Raw genomic sequence first — 12,827 nt, 5'->3', positions numbered from 1 at the left:
TCTTTTGTGTCTCACAGTCACGCGTGCTCGCGCTGTCCGAAGACGCGCTGTTGGTTGGGCAGGAAATGGGGACGGCGAGGGACAGTGGGACCGCGGGATTGAGCAAGGCCGCGGTTCGGGTTAGGCTGCCCGCTTCCCTGTGAACTTCTCATTTCGGTCCAACTGGTTCCCTTCCAAAACCGTCCGTGGGCGCCCAGCCCAGGGTCCCGGGATGGTCGCCGCCCGGCCGAGATGCCCAAATCGTGTCGGGGCGTGTTTTGCTCAGGGCCAGGCCAAGAGGAAGGGGGTTCGGCCCCGGGCCGCATCCGTGAGCTTAGTGAAATGCAGTGGAAAAGGAGGCTTGGTTGGGGGCTGCTCATATGACTCATTCATTCATTCATTCGTATTGAGTGCTTACGGTGTGCAGAGCACCGTACTAAGCGCTTGGGAAGTCCAAGTTGGCAACATCTAGAGACGGTCCCTACCCAACAGCGGGCTCACAGTCTAGAAGGGGGAGACGGACAACAAAACAAAACATATTAACAAAATAAAATAAATAGAATAAACGTAGCGGGGCACCCCAAGTGCTCTTCCTGTCTCCTCTGGGGACCCCAGAAGTTACCACCAGAGAGAGGCTTTATTTTATCTCGCACAGCGTTGAGTGAGAGCCCTCCAGAGAGGAACGCTTTTTAGGGGGCCGCCATCCACAGTGGGAGAGGGCAGGCCGGGAATGTTCCCAGGGTTTTCCACGATTGACTTTTATTCATTCATTCATTCATTCAATCATCATATTTACAGAGCGCTGTGTGCAGAGCACTGTACTAAGCACTTGGAAAATACAATATAGCAATAGAGACAATCCCTGCCCACGATGGGCTCATGGTCTAGAGGGAGAAAGACATCAATACAAGCATACCCAGAGGACTTGGCCAAACTGGGATGGCGGGCGGGATCTGGATTTCCGGCGGCACTGAGACTGGTCCAGTGGGTTTTGAGCGTGGGTGCATGTGCGTATCCCGGCCCGCAGCCGCCTCGGAAAAACGCCGACTGAGGGTGACAAGGACATTTCCCTCCCGCTCCTCCCCAGAACCGTCGGACCACGGGGCGCCGGAATCCTCCCTCGGCCTGGCACGGGGCCCGGACCTCCGCTATTCATTCGGTTGTATTTATTGAGCGCCGACTGCGTGCAGAGCGCTGTACTGAGCGCTTGGGAAAGTACCACTCAACAATAGAGTGACATTCCCTGTCCACACAAATTCACAGTCCAGTGGGAAGGGAGACGGACCTCAAAGCAGGGCGGGGGAAGTTTCCAAGCGCCTGGGAGAGGGTGGGAAGGGGAAGGCTGCTGCTGCTTCTGCTTCTTTTCGGCAAATGGGGCTCAAAGTTGCCCCATGGGCTGTAGTAGCCTGCCTCCCCCGGGATGCCTTCCGGGGTCTCCACCGCCCAGGGGTTGAGGAGGTTTCTGGGGCTTTGGAAACCATCAACGGCATCTCTGACGGGGTGGCTAGAGCCCGGGCTTGAGAGTCAGAGGGTCATAGGCTCATAATAATAATAATAATAATAATGATAATGGCATTTGTGCTTAGTACAGTGCTCTGCACACAGTAAGCGCTCAATAAATACGATTGATTTGTTCATTCAATCTTTATTGAGCGCTTACTGCGTGCAGAGCACTTGGGAAGTACAAGTTGGCAACATATAGAGACGGTCCCTACCCAACAAGGGGCTCACAGTCTAAAAGGAGGGACTTCTAGACTGTTAAGCACTTACTATGTGCGAAGCACTGTTCTAAGCGCTGGGGAGGTTACAAAGTGATCAGCTTGTCCCACGTGGGGCTCACAGTCTTCATCCCCACTTTACAGATGAGGTAACTGAGGCCCAGGGAAGGAAAAGACTTGCCCAAAGTCACACAACTGACAAGCTGCGGAGCGGGGATTAGAACCCACGACCTCTGACTCCCAAGCCCGGGCTTTTTCCACTGAGCCACACTGCTTCTCTGTCAGCTGGGTGACTTTGGGCAAGTCACTTCACTTCTCTGGGCCTCAGTTACCTCATCTGGAAAATGGGGATGAAGACTGTGAGCCCCCCCCGTGGGACAACCCAATCACCCTGTATCCTCCCCAGCGCTTAGAACAGTGCTTTGCACATAGTAAGCGCTTAATAAATGTCATTATTATTATTATTATTAAGAAGGGCTGGTCCTTCCTGTGGGGGAGGGTCATGGGTCAGAGGGAGGGGGTGTGGGTCTGTGTTCATTCATTCATTCATTCAGTCGTATTTATTGAGTGCTTACTGTGTGCAGAGCACTGTACTAAGCGCTTGGGAAGTCCAAGTTGGCGACAAATAGAGACGGTCCCTACCCAACAACGGGCTCCCAGTCTAGAAGAGGGGGACAGACAACAAAACAAAACACGTGGACAGGTGTCAGGTCATGAGAATAAATAAAAATAAAGCTAGATGCGCGTTATTAACCGAATAAATAGAATAGTAAATATGTACAAGTAAAATAAATGGAGTAATGAGTCTGTACAAACACATATACAGGTGCTGTGGGGAGGGGAAGGAGGAGAGAAAAAAGGGCGCTCAGTGTGGGAGAAAAATGCCTTGTGTGTGTGTGTGTGTGTTGTTTATGGGGGGGGGACGACTCCTCCTCCTCTCCCCAACGCCCCTACTCCTTCCCTCTGCTCTACCTCCTTCCCCTCCCCACAGCAATTGTATATATTTGTACATATTTATTACTTTATTACTGATGTGCATTGGGCCCTGGAGCCTGGGTGAGTCTCGGGCATGCATTCATTCATTCATTCATTCAATCGTATTTATTGAGCGCTTACTGTGTGCAGAGCACTGGACTAGGCGCTTGATATAATAATGGCATTTGTTAAGCGCTCACTATGTGCAAAGCACTGTTCTAAGCCCCTTCCTTCCTCTCCCCCTCGTCCCCCTCTCCATCCCCCCATCTTACCTCCTTCCCTTCCCCACAGCACCTGTATATATGGATATATGTTTGTACATATTCATTACTCTATTTATTTATTTATTTTATTTGTACATATCTATTCTATTTATTTTATTTTGTTAGTATGTTTGGTTTTGTTCTCTGTCTCCCCCTTTTAGACTGTGAGCCCACTGTTGGGTAGGGACTGTGTCTATATGTTGCCAATTTGTACTTCCCAAGCGCTTAGTACAGTGCTCTGCACATAGTAAGCGCTCAATAAATACGATTGATGATGATGGGAGTTTCCAAGGTGATCAGGTTGTCCCACGGGGCCTCACAGTCTTCATCCTCATTTTACAGACGAGGGAACTGGGGACACAGAGAAGTGAAGTGATTTGCCCGAAGTCACACAGTTGACATTTGGCAGAGCCGGGATTTGAACCCATGACCTCTGACTCCAAAGCCCGGGCTCTTTCCACTGAGCCACGGCTGCTTCTAGTACAGTGCTAAGCGCTTGGTACGGTGCTCTGCACACAGTAAGCGCTCCATAAATACGACTGAATGAATGAAATATAGCTATAATTCTATTTTGATGCTATTGAGGCCTGTCTCTATGTGTTGCCAATTTGTACTTCCCAAGCGCTTAGTACAGTGCTCTGCACATAGTAAGCGCTCAATAAATACGATTGATTGATTGATTGATTGATTTGTTTCGTTGTCTATCATTCCATTTAGAGAAGCGGCGTGGCTCAGTGGAAAGAGCCCGGGCTTTGGAGTCAGAGATCAAGGGTTCAAACCCCGGCTCTGCCACTTGTCAGCTGTGTGACTTTGGGCAAGTCGCTTCACTTCTCTGGGCCTCCGTGACCTCATCTGGAAAATGGGGATGAAGACTGTGAGCCCCCCCGTGGAACAACCTGATCACCTTATAACCGCCCCAGCGCTTAGACCGGTGCTTTGCACAGAGTAAGCGCTTAATAAATGCCATCATCATTATTATTATTCTCTGGGCCTCAGCTCCCTCATCTATAAAACGGGGATGAAGACTGTGAGCCCCACGAGGGACAACCTGATCACCTTGTAACCTCCCCAGCGCTTAGACCAGTGCTTTGCACATAGTAAGCACTTAATAAATGCCATTATTATTATTATTGTTATTATTATTATTATTTTGATGCTATTGAGGCCTGTCTACCCGTTCCGTTTGGCTGTTGTTTCCCCCCCCCCCCCCCCACCACCACCACCACCACTTTCTAGGCTGTGAGCCCGTCGTGGGACTTCCCCAGCGCTTAGGGCAGTGCTTCGCACACAGTCGGCGCTCAATCGATCAAGAGGATGGAAGGAAGGAAGTTGGGTAGGGACCGTCTCTATATGTTGCCAGCTTGTACTTCCCAAGCGCTTAGTACAGTGCTCTGCACACAGTAAGCGCTCAATAAATACGATTGATTGATTGAAGGGAGGCCGGACGCGGTTGGCATCTGGTCCCCGGCCCCGGGCGGCGTCACGTGGCTGCCTGCCCGCCCTCCCCACGTGATGGCAGGTCGGCGTTGCCTTGGCAACGGCGGGGAGGGGACCCGCGCTGCTGCTCCTCCTGCTCCTGCTCCTCCTGCTCCTCCTCCTCCTCCTCCTCCTCCTGGTCCTGCTGGGCCTCGCCGGGCGTCAGCGCCCCTGGGCCCGGGGCCGGGCCGGGCAGGGCCGGGCAGGCGGCCACCGGTGAGTCCCGGGGACCCCGGAAACGGGGGGAGGAATGGGGAGGGGGACGGGGAGGGAGGGAGGGGGCCGGTCCCCAGGACCGCCGGACGATTCCTTCCTCACCGCCCCGGCCCTTCTGCCTCTCCTCCCTTCCTCCTTCCCTGTCCCCTCTCCCCTCCATCTCCTTTTCCTTCCCCCTACCATCCCCTTTTCCTTCTCTCTCCTATCCCCTTTTCCTTCTCTCTCCCATCCCCTTTTCCTTCTCTCATCCCCTTTTCCTTCTCTCTCCCATCCCCTTTTCCTTCTCTCTCCCATCCCCTTTTCCTTCTCCCTCCCATCCCCCTTTCCTTCTCTCCCATCCCCCTTTCCTTCTCTCCCATCCCCCTTTCCTTCTCTCCCATCCCCCTTTCCTTCTCTCCCATCCCCCTTTCCTTCTCTCATCCCCTTTTCCTTCTCTCTCCCATCCCCCTTTCCTTCTCTCTCCCATCCCCTTTTCCTTCTCTCTCCCATCCCCCTTTCCTTCTCTCATCCCCTTTTCCTTCTCTCTCCCATCCCCTTTTCCTTCTCTCTCCCATCCCCTTTTCCTTCTCCCTCCCATCCCCCTTTCCTTCTCTCCCATCCCCCTTTCCTTCTCTCCCATCCCCCTTTCCTTCTCTCCCATCCCCCTTTCCTTCTCTCATCCCCTTTTCCTTCTCTCTCCCATCCCCCTTTCCTTCTCTCTCCCATCCCCTTTTCCTTCTCTCTCCCATCCCCTTTTCCTTCTCTCTCCCATCCCCTTTTCCTTCTCTCTCCCATCCCCTTTACCTTCTCTCTCCCATCCCCTTTTCCTTCTCCTTCCATCCCCTTTTCCTTCTCCTTCCCATCCCCTTTTCCCTTCTCTCTCCCATCCCCTTTACCTTCTCCCTCCCATTCCTGTTACCTTCCCTCCCCATCCCCCTTTCCTTCTCCCTCCTTTTCCTTCTCCATCCTTTTCCTTTTCTCTCCCATCCCCCTTACCTTCTCTCTCCCATTCCCTTTTCCTTCCCTCCCCATCCCCTTTTCCTTCTCCCTCCCATTCCTTTTTCCTTCTCTCCCTATCCCCTTTTCTTTCTTTCTTCCAAACTTTTTTCTCTCCACTATCCCCTTTTCCTTCCCTCCCCATCCCCTTTTCCTTTTCCCTCCCATTCCCTTTTCCTTCTCCCTCCCATTCCCTTTTCCTTCTCTCCCCATCCCCTTTTCCTTTTTTCTTCCATCGTTTTTCTCTCTCCACTATCCCCTTTTCCTTCTCTCTCTCCTCTCCCCCATCTCCCTTTTCACCCCTCTTCCTTTCCCCCTCCTGGTTGGCCCATCTCCTCCTCCTTTCAGAGAGCCCAGTTGAACCGAAAGGGACCAGGGGCCACAGGACAACCCCCTCTCTTTCCCCCTCTCCTCCCCCCACCTCGCCCCTTCTCCTCAGACACCGCAACTCTTCCCACTCGCCCCCTCAGGTCCCCACTGCTCCTCACCTGCCCCAAGCCCAGGCCTAGATTTCCTGGATGCAGTTGGAAGTTTAGAAAAGATGCCAGGGTAGGTGATGGGGAAACCCCCAACCCCGACTCCAAGAACGGTGTGGGGTTCGGGGCACCACAGTGTGCCCTCTGGCTCCCAGGGCCGGAGACGAGGTGGTTAATGGATTAGATGTGCCAAAGGAGATGTTTTCCCAGTCGGAAGTGCAGCACTTACCAGCAAGCTGGCAGCGTCTCCGGGGTCTCGGGTGGCCCTGCCTGGACAGGAGCCCAGGAGCGGACGGGTGGCCACCCAGCTTGGTTTGGGTGACTCTTTAGGCTCCTCAGCACTTAAAAGCCTGGAAGGTTTTGACAGAACGGCCAGGGCCCAGATCCTTGAGAAAAACTTCCCCCCAAGTCTTCCTCCTCACCTCCAGTCATCCCCTTCTCTCTCCAGCTCTCTCCCTTCCTCTCTCCAGCTTTTCCCCAGTCCTCCCACTTCCTCTCCCTCCCTACAGGCCGCAGATATTTGGGAATGGAAGGCGGCCAGAGAATGGGGAGAGGAGGAGAGGGCTAAAGTCTGGATTGTGGGGGCGAGCTAGAGGGCGGGGATCGTGTCTGTTAACTCTATGGTAGTAATAATAATGATGGCATTTGCTAAGCGCTTACTACGTGCCAAGCACTGTTCTAAGTACTGGGGGATACAAGGTAATCAGGTTGTCCCACGTGGGGCTCACAGTCTTCATCCCCATTTTCCAGATGAGGGAACTGAGGCCCAGAGAAGTGAAGGACTTGCCCAAAGTCACCCAGCTGACAATAATAATAATAATAATGATGGCATTTATTAAGCCCTTACTATGTGCAAAGCGCTGTTCTAAGCGCTGGGGAGATTACAAGGTGATCAGGTTGTCCCACGGGGGGCTCACAGTCTTCATCCCCATTTTCCAGGTGAGGGAACTGAGGCCCAGAGAAGTGAAGGACTTGCCCAAAGTCACCCAGCTGACAGTAATAATAATAATAGTGATGGCATTTATTAAGCGCTTACTTTGTGCAAAGCACTGTTCTAAGCACTGGGGAGATTACAAGGTGATCAGGTTGTCCCACGGGGGGCTCACAGTCTTCACCTCCATTTTCCAGATGAGGGAACTGAGGCCCAGAGAAGTGAAGGACTTGCCCAAAGTCACCCAGCTGACAATAATAATAATAATAATAATAATGATGGCATTTGCTAAGCACTTACTATGTGCCAAGCACTGTTCTAAGTGTTGGGGGATACAAGGTAATCAGGTTGTCCCACGTGGGGCTCACAGTCTTCATCCCCATTTTCCAGATGAGGGAACTGAGGCACAGAGAAGTGAAGGACTTGCCCAAAGTCACCCAGCTGACAGTAATAATAATAATAATGATGGCATTTATTAAGCGCTTACTGTGTTCAAAGCACTGTTCTAAGCGCTGGGGAGATTACAAGGTGATCAGGTTGTCCCACGGGGGGCTCACAGTCTTCACCTCCATTTTCCAGATGAGGGAACTGAGGCCCAGAGAAGTGAAGGACTTGCCCAAAGTCACCCAGCTGACAATGATAATAATAATAATGATGGCATTTATTAAGCGCTTACTATGTGCCAAGCACTGTTCTAAGCACCGGGGAAATTACAAGGTGATCAGGTTGTCCCACGGGGGGCTCACAGTCTTCACCCCCATTTTCCAGAGGAGGGAACTGAGGCCCAGAGAAGTGAAGGACTTGCCCAAAGTCACCCAGCTGACAAGTGATGGAGCCGGGATTAGAACCCTTGACCTCTGACTCCAAAGCCCGGGCTCTTTCCTCTGAGCCACGCTGCTTCCCCTCTTCCAAGCGCTCAATACAGTGCCCTGCACCCAGCAGGAGCTCGGCAAATATTATGGATTTACACCTTGAGTTTCTAGAAACACCATTTGAAAGGGACAGGGGGACTTGCGGGAGGCGACCTGAAAAAAGATCATGGATGGACTTCCCTGAGAGTTCCAAGGGATCATCATCATCATCAATCGTATTTATTGAGCACTTACTGTGTGCAGAGCACTGTACTAAGCGCTTGGGAAGTACAAGTTGGCAACATATAGAGACAGTCCCTGCCCAACAGTGGGCTCACAGTCTAAAAGGGATCCCCGTTTCGGTAGTTCCCCACCCCTCCCAACCTCCAAAAATCTGCTTAAAAGCGATCAAAGAGGCTTTCGAGTCTAGAGGGAGAGCGAGGTGGGCGGGAAGCGTCCTGGTCAGCGGTCCAGAGACCTCCAAGGGATCATCATCATCATCAATCGTATTTATTGAGCACTTACTGTGTGCAGAGCACTGTACTAAGCGCTTGGGAAGTACAAGTTGGCGACATATAGAGACAGTCCCCGCCCAACAGTGGGCTCACAGTCTAAAAGGGATCCCCGTTTCGGTAGTTCCCCACCCCTCCCGACCTCCAAAAATCTGCTTAAAAGCAATCAAAGAGGCTTTCGAGTCTGGAGGGAGAGCGAGGTGGGCGGGAAGCGTCCTGGTCAGCGGTCCAGAGACCTCCGGCGGTCAATCAATCAATCAATTGTATTTATTGAGCGCTTACTATGTGCAGAACACTGTACTAAGCGCTTGGGAAGTACAAATTGGCAACACATAGAGACAGTCCCTACCCAACAGTGGGCTCACAGTCTAAAAGGGGGAGACAGAGAACAGAACCAAACATACCAACAAAATAAAATAAATAGGATAGAAATGTACAAGTAAAATAAATAAATAAATAGAGTAATAAATATGTACAACCATATATACATATATACAGGTGCTGTGGGGAAGGGAAGGAGGTAAGATGGGGGGATGGAGAGGGGGACGAGGGGGAGAGGAAGGAAGGGGCTCAGTCTGGGAAGGCCTCCTGGAGGAGGTGAGCTCTCAGCAGGGCCTTGAAGGGAGGAAGAGAGTGAGCTTGGCGGAGGGGCAGAGGGATTGGGGGCATTCCAGGCCCGGGGGATGACGTGGGCCGGGGGTCGACGGCGGGACAGGCAGGAACGAGGTACAGTGAGGAGATTAGCGGTGACCCTAAGCCGTCTGGTCTTTCCTTGAAGGCTCTGCCGGTGGAAATGAAAAGTTAATAGCTCGGACCCAAGCGACCGCAAGGTGCCTGCGACCTTGAGGCCCCGCTCCCCAGATTAATCAGCGCTCGCTCGGGCTGCCCCGGTGCCCAGCGCTGGCGTTGGGCCTTTCCCCCCGGACACCGGGACTGACCGACGGGGAGAGGCCTCGCCCCAGATCCGCACTCGCCGTCCCCCATCGCGGAGCAGGGCCGGGGGGCCGCATCCCACCTCACGTTTTGGCGCGGCTAACTGGGCCGCTTCCCTCGGGTCTCCCGTCCTCGAAGTGGAGCGTGCTCTGTGGGACCGACACAGCGGGGGCAGGCGGGGGGAGCCTACTAAAGCCCGGATCCGGTGGCGTTCACATCCGGCGATGCGGTCGGTCCGTTCGGGCCCAGCTGGTCCGCCGTGGCCCGGCCTTGTCCTGCGACGGTCATCTGGTTTCCGGGGCCATTCATTCAGTCAGTCAGTCGTATTTATTGAGTGCTTACAGTGCGCAGAGCACTGGACTAAGCGCTTGGGAAGTACAAATGGGCAACGGTGACGGTCCCTACCCAACAACGGGCTCACGGTCTAGAAGGGGGAGATAGATAACAAAACAAAACTAGTAGGCGACAGGCAGCGAGACGGGGGCAGGACCACTGTTGTGTAGGGACCGTCTCTATATGTTGCCAACTTGTACTTCCCAAGCGCTTAGTCCAGTGCTCTGCCCACAGTAAGCGCTCAATTAATACGACTGATTGATTGATTGATTGACCGTCTCTATATGTTGCCAACTTGGACTTCCCAAGCGCTCAGTCCAGTGCTCGGCACACAGTAAGCGCTCAATAAATACGATTGAATGAATGTAGTGGTTTCAGGCCCGGGAGGTGGACCCGCCGCAGCCCAGGTGGGTCAGTCCCCTTGCCCTCCGGAATCCGTATATCCAAGGAGGGCATTGGGTGCCAGGGAGGGAAGATGGAAGATGGAAGACTGCGAGCCCACTGTTGGGTAGGGACTGTCTCTATATGTTGCCAACTTGTACTTCCCAAGCGCTTAGTACAGTGCTCTGCACACAGTAAGCGCTCAATAAATACGATTGATGATGGAACGGTCCAGGCTCCTGGACAGGGCCCAGTTGGGCTCCTGCCTTCGGATTGAGCTCCTCCTCAGTTTGGGAAGAAACGGGATCTGGTAATTCACCCATCTCCCAGCGCAATCAATCCATCGTATTTATTGAGCGCTTAATATTGAGCGCTTAATCGTATTTATTGAGCGCACCCACTCAGAGGAGCGCGGAGCCTGTGCCCGGGGTGGGCGCCCCGTCCGTTAGTGGTATTTGGGGGTCCCTACTGGGTGAGGAGCACCGTACTAGGCATTTGGGAGAGTACCGTGACAAGCAGCGTGGCTCAGTGGAAAAGTGCTTGTGCTTTGGAGTCAGAGGTCATGGGTTCAAATCCCAGCTCCGACTTTGGGCAGGTCACTTCGCTTCTCTGGGCCTCAGTGACCTCATCTGTAAAATGGGGATTAAGACTGTGAGCCCCCCGTGGGACAACCTGATCACCTTGTAACCGCCCCAGCGCTTAGAATGGTGCTTTGCACATAGCGCTTAATAAATGCCATCATTATTATTATTATTCTCTGGGCCTCAATTCCCTCATCTATAAAACGGGGATGAAGACCGTGAGCCCCATGAGGGACAACCTGATCACCTTGTAACCTTCCCAGTGCTTAGAACAGTGCTTAGCACATAGTAAGCGCTTAATAAATGCCATCATTATTATTCTTCTACTCTGGGCCTCAGTTCCCTCATCTATAAAACGGGGATGAAGACTGTGAGCCCCACGAGGGACAACCTGATCACCTTGTAACCTCCCCAGCGCTTAGAACAGTGCTTAGCACATAGTAAGCGCTTAATAAATGCTATTATTATTATTATTATTATTATTTTATTATTATTATTACCACCATGGAGTCCAAAGACCTGCCCCCGAGGAGCTTCTGGTCTAGCAGCATGGCTCAATGGAAAGAGCCTGGGCTTGGGAGTCAAAGGTCATGGGTTTAAATCCCAGCTCCACCACTTTTCAGCTGTGGGACTTTGGGCAAGTCACTTCACTTCTCAGTGCCTCAGTTCCCTCAACTGTAAAATGGGGATGAAGACTGAGCCCCACGTGGGACAACCTCATCACCTTGTATCCTCCCCAGCGCCTACAACAGTGCTTGGCACATAGCAAGCGCTTAACAAATGCCACTATTATTGAGAGGCAGCGTGGCTCAGTGGAAAGAGCCCTGGCTTTGGAGTCAGAGGTCATGGGTTCAAATCCCGGCTCTGCCAGTTGTCAGCTAGAGACTTTGGGTGAGTCACTTCACTTCTCTGGGCCTCAGTTACCTCATCTGTATTAAGACTGTGAGCCCCCTGTGGGACAACCTGATCACCTTGTAACCTCCCCAGCGCTTAGAACAGTGTCCCTCCGCACATCCGCCAAGCTCGCTCTCTTCCTCCCTTCAGAGCCCTACTGAGAGCTCACCTCCTCCAGGAGGCCTTCCCAGACTGAACCCCCTCCTTTTTCTCTCCCTCCTCCCCCTCTCCATCCCCCCCGCCTTACCTCCTTCCCCTCCCCACAGCACCTGTATATATGGATATATGTTTGTACATATTTATTACTCTATTTTATTTTGTTAATATGTTTTGTTTTGTTCCCTGTCTCCCCCTTCTAGACTGTGAGCCCGCTGTTGGGTAGGGACCGTCTCTATATGTTGCCAACCTGTACTTCCCAAGCGCTTAGTACAGCGCTCTGCACACAGTAAGTGCTCAGTAAATACGATTGAATGTCTAGACTGTGAGCCCGCTGTTGGGTAGGGACCGTATCTATATGTTGCCAACTTGTACTTCCCAAGTGCTTAGTACAGTGCTCTGCACGCAGTAAGCGCTCAATAAATACGATTGATTGATTGATTCCCAGGCGCTTAGTACGGCGCTCTGCACATAGTAAGTACGATTGAATGAATGAATTGGCCCTACTGAGAGCTCACCTCCTCCAGGAGGCCTTCCCAGACTGAGCCCCTTCCTTCCTCTCCCCCTCGTCCCCCTCTCCATCTCCCCCATCTTACCTCCTCCCCTTCCCCACAGCACCTGTACATATGGATATATGTTTGTACATATTTATTACTCTATTTATTTATTTTACTTGTACCTATCTATTCTATTTATTTTATGTTGTTAGTATGTTTGGTTTTGTACTCTGTCTCCCCCTTCTAGACTGTGAGCCCACTGTTGGGTAGGGACCGTCTGTATATGTTGCCAGCTTGTACTTCCCAAGCGCTTAGTAATAATAATAATAATAATGATGGCATTTATTAAGCCCTTACTATGTGCAAAGCACTGTTCTAAGTGCTGGGGTGGACACAAGGTGATCAGGTTGTCCCACGTGGGGCTCACAGTCTTAATCCCCATTTTACAGATGAGGTAACTGAGGCTCAGAGAAGTGAAGTGACTTGCCCAAGGTCACACAGCAGACATGTGGCGGAGCCGGGATTTGAACCCATGACCTTTGACTCCAAAGCCCGGGCTCTTTCCACTGAGCCACGCTGCTTCTGCACACAGTAAGCGCTCAATAAATACGATTGATTGATTGATTGATTGATGAATGAATGCTTTGCACAAGAGTAAGCGCTTCCTTCCTCTCCCCCTC

The sequence above is a fragment of the Tachyglossus aculeatus genome, chromosome 17, assembly GCF_015852505.1.
Source record: "Tachyglossus aculeatus isolate mTacAcu1 chromosome 17, mTacAcu1.pri, whole genome shotgun sequence".
Taxonomy (NCBI): Eukaryota; Metazoa; Chordata; class Mammalia; order Monotremata; family Tachyglossidae; genus Tachyglossus; species Tachyglossus aculeatus.
This window is presented reverse-complemented; position numbering follows the sequence as displayed.